The 13,884-nt window shown below is 35.7% G+C and overlaps 1 long non-coding RNA gene across 1 annotated transcript in view; it reads right to left on the minus strand.

Moving 5' to 3' along the window:
* Window positions 1-612: 612 nt before the first annotated feature.
* The window catches only part of LOC141933197 (uncharacterized), a 69,445-nt gene continuing 56,173 nt past the window's right edge, over window positions 613-13,884 (minus strand). Inside the window, exons 2-3 of the long non-coding RNA XR_012626022.1 lie at window positions 5,499-5,577; window positions 613-747 (exon numbers count right to left, since the gene is read on the minus strand). This is a non-coding gene — a long non-coding RNA (uncharacterized LOC141933197). The remainder of the gene's footprint in view (window positions 748-5,498; window positions 5,578-13,884) is intronic.

Consider the following 13,884-nt stretch of genomic DNA (forward strand, 5'->3'; position numbering starts at 1 on the left):
AGCTGGAGCTTTATGAGGCAGACTGGACTTTTGAAACTGCCTTCCTTGCTTGAACACAGTCGTTCCAATATTGTGATTATTCAGGAGAAAAAAAAAAAAAAAAATAGCAAGTGTTGAAGTGTTGAGGGTCTGTTTAATAAATTATGAAATAAGGATAATGATTTGCAAAGTTCCTACAGAACAGGTCATTTTTTTATTTCTGAGATTTACACTAATTATACTTATTCCACAATGACTAACAAGTCTTCATTATTACAGAAAGTAAACAACTCAAAGACATAAATACTAAAACTTAATTTAAAAAAGATGAGATTTGATGTATTTTTTAAAGTTGCTAAATGATTCAGAAGCCTAAATCTTTTCCTGATACTGCTGTTGAGAGTTATTTTCCATGATTTGCAGTAAGATTTATGCCACAAATTGAGTAAGTCATATGTCAGAATAACACATGGTACTTTAAGTCACATAATTTCATTTCTTATCATAACAACTTATGAATTTCAGAAAAGATGACACTGCTTGTTAAAGTCAGAAATTGTCTGTAGTAGCAGTAGTAGCAGCAGCCATTGCTATGACAGCAACATTGTCAACTTTTGCAGTTAGTTTCATGTTGTTAGTAGTCTGCTATGCTCTCTTCAAACCCTTCTGGGCCACCAAGCTGGGGCCATGATATGCATAGTTGTGTATCTGCCAAAAGAGTGCCCTTTCCAAAGAAGGATGTGTGAGTCTCGCTTTACACCTTTATTGCTGGAAAAGAAAGAAAAAAAGTAAAAATCATGTAGAAATAAATTAATTTAATTTGATTCCCAGACCTCAGAAAAGCACTATGAATGTGTGATCTTCCTCATCATACTGGTCTGATGATAGGCAAGAGGTGAAAGTCATAGTTATCTAATATGCTGTGTAACAATTTTTAGAGCATTCCCATTTTTACACAGGCCCTTCTTGAGGACGCTGGTTTAATAATATCATTATCTATGATTACTAGAGTTCCAGCTATACAGAGAGAGCACTAATAGAATCCTAATATGATAATATAAATCAAGGCAGCTATTAAGGGAACCTGCACTTTCCTTCAAGAAGAAATGAGTTTATACATATGGTGACTGTGTACCTATTGGGTCCTACAGAGAGGCAGGGATCTCAGGGGGATCTGAGATGGTAAGGTGTGGATAGGCAGCAACCTCAGGGAAGGATCTATGGGAGGGCCTAAAGCAACAGCCCTACAGGGGATAATCTCAGGGTCTGTGCCAGTCAGATCACTAGAAGCCCTTTGGCACCATCAACTGCCAGTCACCTCTTTCTCCATCAGGATCTTCACCTCTACTAGGCCAGTACATGGATGACCCTTCATTAGGGTAAGCAGACCAGGTGAAAGTACCTTTGTTGCACGCCCTGGCTGTAAATTCATGCTAGAGGTTCCAGTTGAATACTGTCCATGAAATGATATATGTCAGTGACATACTTTTCAGACAGGCATACATGAGGCAAGATGTCAAAACCCTGTAATTTTTGGTGTTGAAAGGTAGCTCTTGAATTGTTAACATAAATGTTAACAATACGTTACATTAAAATGCATACATGTTACACGTTACAATAAAAACCATAAAGACAAATAGTTGTCTGTGGTAAAAAAAAAAAATCAGTGCTAAAGAGATGAAGTTTATGGAATATTTTCATTGCTACAGATTTGTGAAAAACAAGTACAAGTTCTCAGTCCACCACATAAGATATTATTGTGGCTTTTTGGCCTACACGCAACTTCAGTGACAGTTTTCAGGCATTTGTACTTCAGTACTTGCTAAATTAGGCTGAAACATTCAATAGCCTTAGTATAGGCTACCTGCAGTTCCAAATTCTTACAATGTTCTATTTTAATTATTTAAAAAAAAGTTATAAAACCATGTAAATTCCCATGTTTTGCTGTATGTGGATGGCAGTTATCAAAATAAAACTGTAGTCTCATTACCCTCAAATGATCTTTCTCGAACTAAGTACTCCCAAAAGAAAAGGGTTTCAGTAAAAATCACTCTATTTTCACAGTGTTTCCTTATGCATGTAACTTGCATTACTTGAAACTCATTGAATCCATATTCAAAAGCTGTGTTCAGAGCAGCATTCAGAAAAATTAGAATGCTACATGAGAAGATGAAAACTCTACATGCACTGAAAATAATCAACCAGTCTGTGGATACTGACGTGAAATTTTCTGTTGTTTAATGTACAAGTTAGAGATGATAGCAAAAATGAAGACCAAAATCTGATATTCAAAGAAGTCATAAATAAGAACACAATTAATATAAAACCAAAACAAAACAGAAAGCAAAACAAAAATATACACCAAAAAAAACACACACACACAAAAAAAAACAAAAACAAAAAAAAACAACCAAACCACCAAACCAAACAAAACGAATTGGGATTTTTTTTTTTCTCACTTATTTTACGATATTTTGAAAATTGTACTTCTTGGAAATTACAAGTATTATTGGGTTATAAACTTGTAAGCAAAAGACCTTCGTTTATTCATATTCATGAGAGATAACCAAAGAAAAGAAAGTTAATACCATTTCTTGTACTGAGTTGTCTTAGTGTCATCTCAAAGCTGGAAAGAAATCCTAATTTTCTTTATCTCAAAGAGTAAACACATTTTCTTTGATTTTTCTCTTATCTGAATAGTACTGAATACCCTTAATGGCATACTATGATATGGATTGTATGAGATACTTGCCATTCTGCAGTTATTTAAGTGTGTCATTATAACTCTGAAATTAGCTGCATTAATCATATAAATCTTAGAGAATACAACACTGTGATATGTACATTATGTTATATGTCGATTAGCTTGGAAACAGGGCCAATGACCATTTGCATAGTAATGAAGCATTCTTTCATAAAGGTGTCAAAAACAATCTAAAAGGCTAATGAAATTTTATTCAAACCACCTGCTGGTCACCTTCACTTCAATTAAATGCCTTTGGTGGAAATGGGAGAACCTTTCTTATTAAACACAAATTAGAATGCAGATAAACAAAAGGCAAGCAATAAGTAATGAACAGAATACAATGTGAAGAAATAAGACCACTTGTGCTGTATAGAACATTAACCATGATTGCCCTATAACAAGAACCACATTTTGTTATTGTTGGGGGATTTAAAGAACAGTAAAGCCACTTCTGTGTGTCTTCTGTCAGCAGCATCACTACAAAAATGGCTAAATCCAGAACAATAATTCTGTCATCCTGGATTTTGCATTTCAAACAGGATTTTTGGTTTCTGTAAATGGGTCAACGCCAGATCACAGAAAAGTACAAAGAACAGCAAAAGAAAGAACAGAACAAACAAACAAACAACAACAAAAATATTGAGAATTCAACCTTTCCCTTATAAACAAGAGAGTGTTTTCCTGGCTAAGACATTTTCAAGGACACAGATATTCAGAACTACAACATCTTATCACAGCCCATAGGCTAAGAAAAAATGTTGTGTACTTACTGTGTCCTTTTAGAGATATTTAGATTTTAGGTGGGCAGCAACATCAGTAATTTCCCATCGTCATATACTACCATCATGAGTCAATTTTCACTCAATATGAATTTTATCTAGGTATTTAAAAGTACATCATATCTTAACACTGAAAAACTTTGAGCAAGATCACTCAGTAAAGGTTCTTAAGATTTTGTGGATTAATAGTCAGCTAAAGGACTTGGGAAGAAAGGGGTAAGTAAATTATCACTTTTCAGGCACAGCCCACAGGGATTTGTGCCTGAACTTTCACTGTTCACCATATTGAAAAATAATATGTAGAAGGGTGTAATTAGAGATAACAAAGTTTCCTGGTGGTTCAAAATTACTGAGGATAATAAAAACAGCTGGCTCTAAAGAGCTACAGAGAATATCATGGTATCAAGAGACTAAGTGATTAAGTGGCAGATGATATTCAAGAATGATAAATTCAAAGTAACATACCTGATGAAAAGTAGCCCTAAACATATGCACTGGGTGACATGGTCTAAGCTACCTACTTTACACAGGAAAAAAGTTGAGTAATTGTGAACAGTGTTAATCCAAAAAATGGTCACAGTGTAAAAATTATTCAGAAAAGAATAGAGAATAAAACACTACACATTATTATACAACTGTATAAATCTGTGATGGCCTGTGTCTCGAGTGCTGAGTAATGACAGCTTGATCCCCACCACTTCCAGGAGGAAATAATTGCCTTTTCATAAGTAAAGATCAAACTGGAATAGGATGTTGAAAAATGAACAGTGAAGGGGAAACAACTATATAGTCACGGCAGGTGTGCAGAAATGGAATGATTATGCAATATTTCTGATAATGAAAGCACTAAAATTAATACAAAGAAATCATTATGTGGAGGTTTAAAACAAAAGCAAGTACTTGTTCCATACTGCAGATAGACTGTGGAAGAGCCTTGTAGCAAAAGGAAATAGTTAATGTCAAATTGTAAACAGATACAAAAAGCAATTAAACACATTAATGAAGGAAAAATTATTTAAAATTTTAAACAAAAAGATAATATCCATAACTTAAGAAGCTTCTAAGCCAAAGAGTGCTGGAAGATGGGTAAGCATTACTATATATTTTATATTCTTTGCTTGAGGACTGCTATCGGCTGCTGCCGTAAAGTAGATAACAGCCTTTCCTGGTCCAGAATTACTTATTTATGGTTCTTTATACTAACAAGTCATACGCCCTTGAGAAGAGAATTTATATATTCTTGTGGGAAGCAATTGTGAAAGAAAGAAACAAAGGGCCTCAACTTTATACGATCATGGAAAAACGTTTTTCTTCTTTTTGTCATTTACCTTTACACTTTGGCCATTTCAGAATTTTATCCTGTAACAGTCTTTATGAGTACTTTTAAAGTTTAACATCTATTACTACTGTGTTATTATTGTTTATATATAGAAAAAAACCCACTTATTTTAAGTCTTAAGTAGTGAAGTACTATAACATTTAGGGAAGCATTTGAATATGAACATTTTCCATGTTCTGGCTATGCATTTATGACTGCAAAATAAATAGCACGTGATTCAGTTAGTTTCCTTGTGTGCTTAAAGACCTATTATTTACCTATAAATAGTTTTAGTAAAGAGATGCATATCTGAAATTTGTGTGTGTAATTTGGAGATCTGGAACAATTACATATTTGTTCTTTACTTTTTAAGTAGTTTGAAAATTCCTTAATCTGAATTTGGAAGAATTTACTGTAAACTTTTTCAAGTTATTTTGTTTGTTGCCCTGTTTGAATACATGAAAAGAAACAAAGCATTCCTTAGAATTTTAGAGAGAGCTTAATAAATGTGTACTATTATCAAAGGATTCTAGCCATGATATCAGACATGAGATTAAAATAATTGAGAATTTATAAATATTAAAAGGACAAAATTGATCTTTTCATGTTTTTAAGACACCATTACAATTAACAGAAAATGAAAAAGTGTCAGCTTGTAAAACAAAATGACTTTTACCTGGAAGCTTGTTCAGTGCTCCTTGAAGGGGAAGGAGAAGGAGAACATCCTGTCTTATAGGAGTTCTGAAGGTTGGTATCTGCATGAAAAAAATATTCGATTTTGCAGGCTGTAAGCAGAAGTTTAGGTGTACTGGATTTGTCAGACTACCATGCCTTGACATTTTGCCCAGAGTTCAAGGGAAAGTTACCCCAGACTAAAAAAGTGTTTTAAAATTTCTGATGGAAAGAAAAGAAGAAACCAATGATTCTTTCTAGCTCTATTAAGGCTAACTTCAGAAGCGTGTAAAGAAAGATAAGTACTTAAATCTCCTTTTGCCTGTTTCTTAAAGTACTGTCCCGATAACATAGAAATTATAATAAAATTAACATAGTAAATGGCATATTTAGTGAGATAGTTTATTGGATTGGTTCAAGTATCATTTCCAGTTCTTCTTTGTTTATTTTAAATTGCTTCTAAGCAAGCATTTAATATGATCCAATACTGTGTCCAGGCACCAGTTTTCAGAGCATTCCCTAAATTCAAGTCTGATCCTGAGACTGAATTACTGACAGGAGAAAAGAAGGGGTGTTCCCACCATTTCCCTTATCCTGTCATCTCTGCTCAGCAGTTGCTCCTTAATGTTGCTTAGTGTCCTTCCATGGTTAACTGATACACACACACACCATCTGAGGCACCAGAATACAGTTTTCTTTGTCACAAATATTCTCTCACAGGCTTGTACAAGTTTCACTACTTAGTAATCTTGCAGCCAAATCATCGTTAAGCACAGTCCATTGATGCAAATGCCACCAATTTAATTCACTCTATTTGCCCACTATGAAAATGTCACCATAATCATATTGTGATAGTGGAGATATTTACAGAATATCTATCTACATTACAGCCTACAACAGAATGGAAACTTTTCCCTCAAGTATGGAGAACACTGACCAGAAAATACAGAAATCTGTGTGCTCATAGCATTATAGTTAGTATGCCTGCTCTGTAGAAAAAATGACATTCTTCCTGTCTACGTTTATCCAGGCTTTACAAATGCTTGCTTAAAGCAAAGGAGAAAGCACATAGTAACTCACTGGACTTTTGGTAAAAAAAAAAAAAAAATCCACAGGATTTATATTCACCTGAAGCACAGCAGCACATCTCTCCAGTTCAGTTGCAAAATATGTAAATTCCAGGCAACAGAAAGCGATTGGGAGATGCTGGGATTACCCGCATTATGAGCCTACTGAAAATTACATTAAGATAGACACATCGGTGGTGAGGAATATTAATGGATTTACAAAAGAAAAATACTACATATTTCCCTCAAAATTATTCCTCAGTTTAACAGCTCTGAAAGGAGTAAGAGAAAATATAGACACAATCCATTAAAAGCTGATCACCAATATAGAAGAATATTTAACTATAAGCTTCTATCTAGCACAGAAGTTTACTGAAAACAAGCCTAATTAGCACTGGGAAAGTTTTCTTCCCTAGAGGTTACTTACATTAATGGAAAAAGAAACAGAGATATCTGGAGTATTCTCCAGAAATGTTGCTCTTATCAAAAGAGCAACAAAATCAAATTATGTTGTGGTTCAGTGACTGCAGAAACTCTTAACTAATCTTTAACATCTGTTTTACCACTGTCTCTTCCAAGGCATTTTTCAAAGCCTGTTCTGCTCATTCTGAAAGCTGCTCTGAAAACAACATGAAAGACTCAGTCCTGAATTCATCAGCTGGATTCTCTTCTCTTACCAGTTTTACATCACTGTAACTCTTGTGATTATACTGGGGTTGGTTATGAATTGAAAAAACATGCAGACCGAACACACTCTGACATATTTTCTATTTCTGTTCCCTTTCTTCCTCATATTTGTTACATTACTCCAAGTGAGATGGGGGATTCCCTTCTCCTCTATGTACGGATGGAAAAGAGACAAACAGTATACTACAGATTTTACTGTCTGAGCACATAAAGGGTGCTGGAAAATGCATTACCAACATTTAACAGTTTTCTATCCAAAGCAGAGATAAGAAGCTAGATAATTTTTAGTGATTATTTAGATGCTTACTTTCCACTGACATTTCAATATTGGAATAATTTTAAATTTGAAATTAAAACTGAACTCAGATCACCTAATGTTTCTTCTCTCAATATTTTACTCACCAGAAGTTTTCATTAACTAGAATGATGACATAGTGTATAAAAATATCTTTCATGGCAGAAATAATTAAGGAAGGAAATAGAAATATTCCAGCTTCTTCATAAACATAAGCTTTTGAAAAATTATGGCTTGGCATCTAAATTAATTTTTGGAATAGAGAGACAACAAATAGATATAGAAAAACATTTGAAACTGACTTTTTTTCTGCACTGGATTCACCACATAAATAGTATCTCCATATCTTACATGTTTTAGAAATGCCAATAAATCTTAGGCTTAGTTGAGACAGATTTGCGTTCTGTGGTTCTACCTCTGTCATGTACTTCCTTTCAGTACTGAGCACTAACCAATACTTTAAGCCTAAAAAATTGCTGCTGATGATATCACCATTAATCAGGAATGATTCAGTAATCCTGGCACCTTCACTCACACAACATCGTTGATCAAACCAAAAAGGTTAGACGTGTAGCAGATGAAAAGAAGTATGTTTCCATTGCATTAGACAGACACATTATCTACAGTAGCAATAGGTAATATCATTACCGTCTTCACAAGGTAACATACTATCTTCTTAAAAAAGCCTGGGAGTTTAATGCTGCCAGTAGTCATTGCTTCCAAGGACATCCAGTTACTACAAGCTGGTTTGACCCCAGCTTGTGAAACCACATACTGCTTATTGTCTGGGAGAAGGATGTATGTCACCACTAAGCATTCAATTTCTGGTTCACAAAAGAAGGATCTTACAGTGTATTCACATACTAGAAAATTACATGTTAAAAACTTGGCTGGCAGCACCTCCCTTTTTGATCATTAACTAATTGCAGTGTCTTTCTTTAAGGAAGGCCTCCTACCTGCTTTTTGCTTGTTTCTTTGCTTTCTTGGTTTTTAGCAGAGAAAGAAATTCAATGTTTTCTTTCTCTTTCAGGAAATAAAGACTAACCTGCAAGTTATGCTCAAACAGGCCTCTATATCTGTACTTGTACAGTGAATGAGAAGGGAGCAACTTTTATCTGCCAGATAGTTTAAGAAGTTCATGGAGCTTAATGCCTGATTATCCCATCATTTACACGTTGAAGATCTTAAATTGTGTGTAAGTGGTGACACACAGATGGGCTACCTTCATGTTAAATCAGTGGGTCTGTGTAGAAGGACCATTGCTTACCATGCAAACAAAAAACAGATGCAGTTTTGAAGTTTCAGTTGTATCAAGGAAGGGGATAGAAAACGGAAGCCAGAGTTCAAAAATACAACCCCTGAAGTGAAAAGTCAGTGGGTGCATATATATGTATGTATGCACATGCATGAATTCATGTGTTTACACAATAATGAGATGTAGTAAAGTTGACTCATTATATAAGGTGTGCATTATTTTACTATAATTCACAAACTTCAATAACATCAAGGAAAAAGCAAAAACAGAATCACGTTTTTCTATCATATTAATGAAAATAAACTCCATCACAGAATCCTCAGGAACACCTATCAACGACAGGTTGCAGACTTCTTACTCCTAAGGAGCTCCAGTTAGGGTCTGGTGTGACAGAGTAGCATTGGCTCAGCCTGGGGCATTGTGGGGGGGTGAGCACATTTCTCTTCAGGTTTTTCCAGATGTATGTCCATACACATATGTTTCTTATAGGGTAGGCTTATGTTTTTCAATCCAGGGTGAAAACCTAAGATGACAAAAGAGAAAGGTCTTCCCTTTCATAAGCACTCCTAGTGTTGACCTCCGACACTGAGAGGCACTTGAGGCAGGACCCTGGCCAGCCCAGTGACTTCCCTGGAATAATGAGGAAGCAAGAGGCAATCCCAGTCTGGTTCAGTCAGTGTCTTCTGTATCCTGGCACATTTATGTGGCCCTGGTGTGATGTCACCCTGTCCTCTTGTCTTCACTATCTGTACAGAAATCTAGAAGATTTCAGATTTCCCACCTCTAGCAGGCAGGATCCACTGCACGAGTAGAAATGTAGTACTTCAGCTGCCTGTTGCCTATGTCCCTACCCCTACACCAAAGAACTCTACACAGTCCAGCACAGTACTATGCACAAGCTGGGAGCTGGTTGAGAGTCAATACACAAGCTGTAGAGCTGTTTCACCATATAAACCTACAGCTTCTTGAGTATACCAGCTATAGGGTGATCATTTAGGTCCCTTGACTCTACATACAGTAACCATGTAGCATGTAATAGATAGTAAATCAGCTGAAGGTAGACTATTAAACACACAGAGGCCCTGAATTCCTTTACACCCTCCTGAGAATACACTTAGGCAAAATGCTGGAGTGGAGGAAGAAAAGGCCAGGTACAAGACACTCCTTGTAGCCATTTAGTGTGGGATCATGTTTCTTTCTTGCTCAGTCTTCAAGTATTGCCAAATCCTTTACCAAATTCATTATTTTCTTCTGATTTTAATTAATGCTTTATCATGAAACACACTTTGTAAATTTTATGTTCTATTAGTTAATGTTACTTATTACTGTTTATTACTGTTGAATGGGCAGCATTTTATTAGACGCAACAGATCCAATCCTGCAACTACTATGGCCATGAAAAAGATAAAAAGGGGTTTAAGAAACATGCCTGCAATAACAGAGGTCCTCAGAGGAGAAGGTAACTAATCCACCTGACCACTTGCAGTTTCTTCCAGCTCATGTAGGTAGAGAAGGTATAACCATGCTATGTTGCACTCTGACCATCCTAAACAGTAGAAAACATATTAGGGTATATATAAAATACTGTTAAACTTGGAGCTCAATGCAGCTGATCTGAATTGCACTGATGGTCAGATCCTGAAAATTTAGAGGCTCAGTGGCATGTGGGCAAAAAATGGTTTCCGATCATCTACTTTAAAATTGCATGTATGTAAAGGATAATAATTTAAATTTGACAGCAGACTTAATTCTGAAATTTCCTAACTTTAAAACATTTTACAACCATAGTGTTCATTTACCGTTCTTATCTTTTTGGTAAATTCTAAACATAACAAGAAATGTTCTAGCCACATATACAATGGCACATGAAAAACTGCAGCACTGAGCAATATTCTGCTCTGCTTTACAGTATACACTCTACAAGGAGAAAGCAGTAAGTGCTCGTTAGCAAGTTCTTAGTGATTTATGATAGTATGCTTAAGATGAGAAAAAATAACAACCCTACAAAACAGCTATCTGCCATGGAATTAAAAACGACCTGTTCATGAAAAATAATTAAGGCACTTTCTTATTCTTTGTTTCTGTGAAGTCATCTGAAAAATGAAAGGACATATCATGTATAACAACTTACAAGGGATTCCGTTACACTTGCCACAGAGACACTCTCCAGACAGTCTGGCACCTTCATAAAATGGTGACAAAAACATCCGAATGGCACCTTTAACTGGGGGTGAACTGGGGCACAACAGACACCAACACCCATAGACCCACACTCAGAGAAAATGTTATCACCTGGAAAATGTTTTGTGTCACAGGGACGTCAGTCCAGTCCAATGATTTGGTCACTCATTGTGCCCAATTTCTGGAGCTGGAACTATCTTTTTGCTGTTCTTTTTGAAGTCTTTGTTCCACAGTCCAAATACCTAAGGATTAAAGAGATCAGGAAATTTCTCTATAAATGATTGATGATTTTCTGACATTTAGGTCTGTGATACGCAGTACTATCATTTTCTCTTTCAGCAATATTGGTAAATGAAAATACAATATTCCTTAAAAAATTCATTGCCATCTTTTTGGCATACATCCATTTTTTGTTTTAAAAGGTTGCTTAAAAATTTTAAAAAGTTAATCTTAATTTCTAGGGATATGTTAAACTATTGGAAGCATTGCAGTAAGTAAGCAGAATTTTTATATGCTTGCAAGGTATCCTGCATCAAATTTTGATGCCACCAGGCACATAGCAGTCTGACATTTCCCAAGAAATGGAAGAAAAAGGCTTCTTGCTTATAAGTCAATTTGGGTTTGGGGCTTTTTTTGGAGTGGGGATTGGTTATGTTTCCATGATGTGGAGAAAAAGAGAAGAGAAAGCTAAGTGGAAAAACGTAAACACTCTTTAGAGTCCCATATGGGCTTCTTTCTTACTGTAAATGATAAATCTGGGAGATTTGTAAATATTGTACAATTTTCTTTTTTCCTTTTTTTTTCTTTTCTCTATGGAATAGCTAAATCTTTAATATGTCAGAAGTACATGCACTTTCCCACAAAGAAATAAGCATTAAGCTTTGAGTACATTTACAGCCAAAGCATTCAAAAGCTATGACATGGAGTAAGAACAATTATCATGTTAATGATAATGGTGTAGAAAGTTTATCATGTGTCTGTGAGTGGTGGAATTTTAGGACAGACAAACACCAAGTTATCTGCACGAGACTAGCCTCTAAGCCAAATAAATTCCTTTGTATGACTTTACTAATATTAATGGAGTTGTATCAACAGTGAATATGATCCTCTTTATTTTGGTGCCTCAAGGTCAAACAAAGCATCCTTATCATGCAGCAGACACAAACTGTATTTCCCTTGTTTGTGAAATTTGTGGTTTGCTTTTTCTCTATACTTTAATTTCCTTGCAATCTTTGGATGCTGATTCTCATATCTGAGATATAGCTTTCCCAGGTACTATACTAAATTTTCTCAAGCTAAATCATATGGAGCAGTGGAAGTTCAGGCTGAAATGTAGTAGAACAAGCAAGGGAAAGTCGAGTAAATATAATTTTGTAATTACTAGTAAAAGGCCACAGGCTTTTACTAACATTGCGGGGTGTCAGGACTTGTACAGTAGGGCTGATGGTTGGACTTGATGATCCCAAGGGTCTTTTCCAACCTGAATGATTCTATGATTCTATGATTCTATGACTTGTTGGGCTTATCTGGGTTTGAATTCTTTTTAGCTTGTTTTAGCCATGACAAGTGTGCAGTGGTTAGATGACTATTGTCTGCCCTTGTTTTAGCTTTGGGCAGTTATGTGGTGTAACATCTTGTTAATTACTGGATTGGAATAATAAGTAGTTAGTCAGTGTGGAGCGAGCTGTCTATGAACCTAGAACAAAAACGCAGTGCAGGAAAGCAAAGATGCCACATGATACCAGGGACCCCAAACTGTAAGCACAAAGCACAAGTGGTCAGTTACTGATTGCTAAAGGAGTACAGCCTTGTAGGCCAGTGACCGTACATGGACCCAAGTGTGAAGGAGAAGAAATCCCTGTCATATTTCTCCCAGCAAAGGAGTCAGGATGTTGATAACTTGCTGTAACTCCCATCCTACTGCTTCTTATTGAAGCTGTTGACTTTGAGATCTAAGGAGACATTTAAAGGGTGAATTTACACTGGAGGAAAAGATTAGATACCTGAAAGCTTATATATAGAAATCTTCAGTGTATGATTAGCTGTAAGAGTTAGCATCATTGTAATTGTGCTAATATTAACTGGTAAGCGATTTGGTTAAAATGTCCAGACCTTATTAGACTAGCAATAAATTCTTGGATGTGTTCCCTTTTCCCTACACAAGATCAGCAGCAACTTCTAAATTCTCATACGCAGTAACTGTCGTAAAAGAACTGTGAATCATATCAGAGGATACAGAGGAAGGCAGAGATAATTCAGTGCACCAGAGGTCTTTATTTTGTACAGAAATGATGATAGCAAGAATGATAATTTAGGTATATATCCACTGTCTATTTCCATCTAGTCCTCCTACTCCTTTCTCAATTACTGTAGTGCTTTTCTGCTTAAGGGTTAGTCACCCATTTACCTAGTTTTAGTTAGTTTTAGTTTAAAAAAAATTTCATCAGCTCTTCTCTGGATTATTTTATGTAATGTCAGAAGCATCCACAGTGCTGAAGTTTAATATGTTTTGTACTTTCTGTGTTGATATAGCATGCTTTTTCACCTGCACAACCATCTTTAACAATTTTGGCTTGAGAGAAAGCACAAAAACTTAAAAAGCTATAGAGACAGCCACACATTTTTATACTTACACTCCCCTTGAGACAAAGGGAGATTGGAGGAGTCACAGATATATGAACTCTGGTTGTACCTCCACAAGGGATCCATATCAAATTTGGAACTCCTTAGGTTCAACTCCCAATGGCCTTACCAAGACAGTGAGGCAAGCAGAGATATCAAGGGGCATGAGCCTGAAGAAAAGAGTTTTTAACAATAAAAGGTTTTATTTTAAGAAACAATGCTGACAGCAAAAATGTATGCTAGAGTTTGCCAGTGGTGATGGTTATTGCTGCTGCCTGTTATA

This window comes from Strix aluco, chromosome 1 (genome assembly GCF_031877795.1).
Source record: "Strix aluco isolate bStrAlu1 chromosome 1, bStrAlu1.hap1, whole genome shotgun sequence".
Classification (NCBI taxonomy): Eukaryota; Metazoa; Chordata; class Aves; order Strigiformes; family Strigidae; genus Strix; species Strix aluco.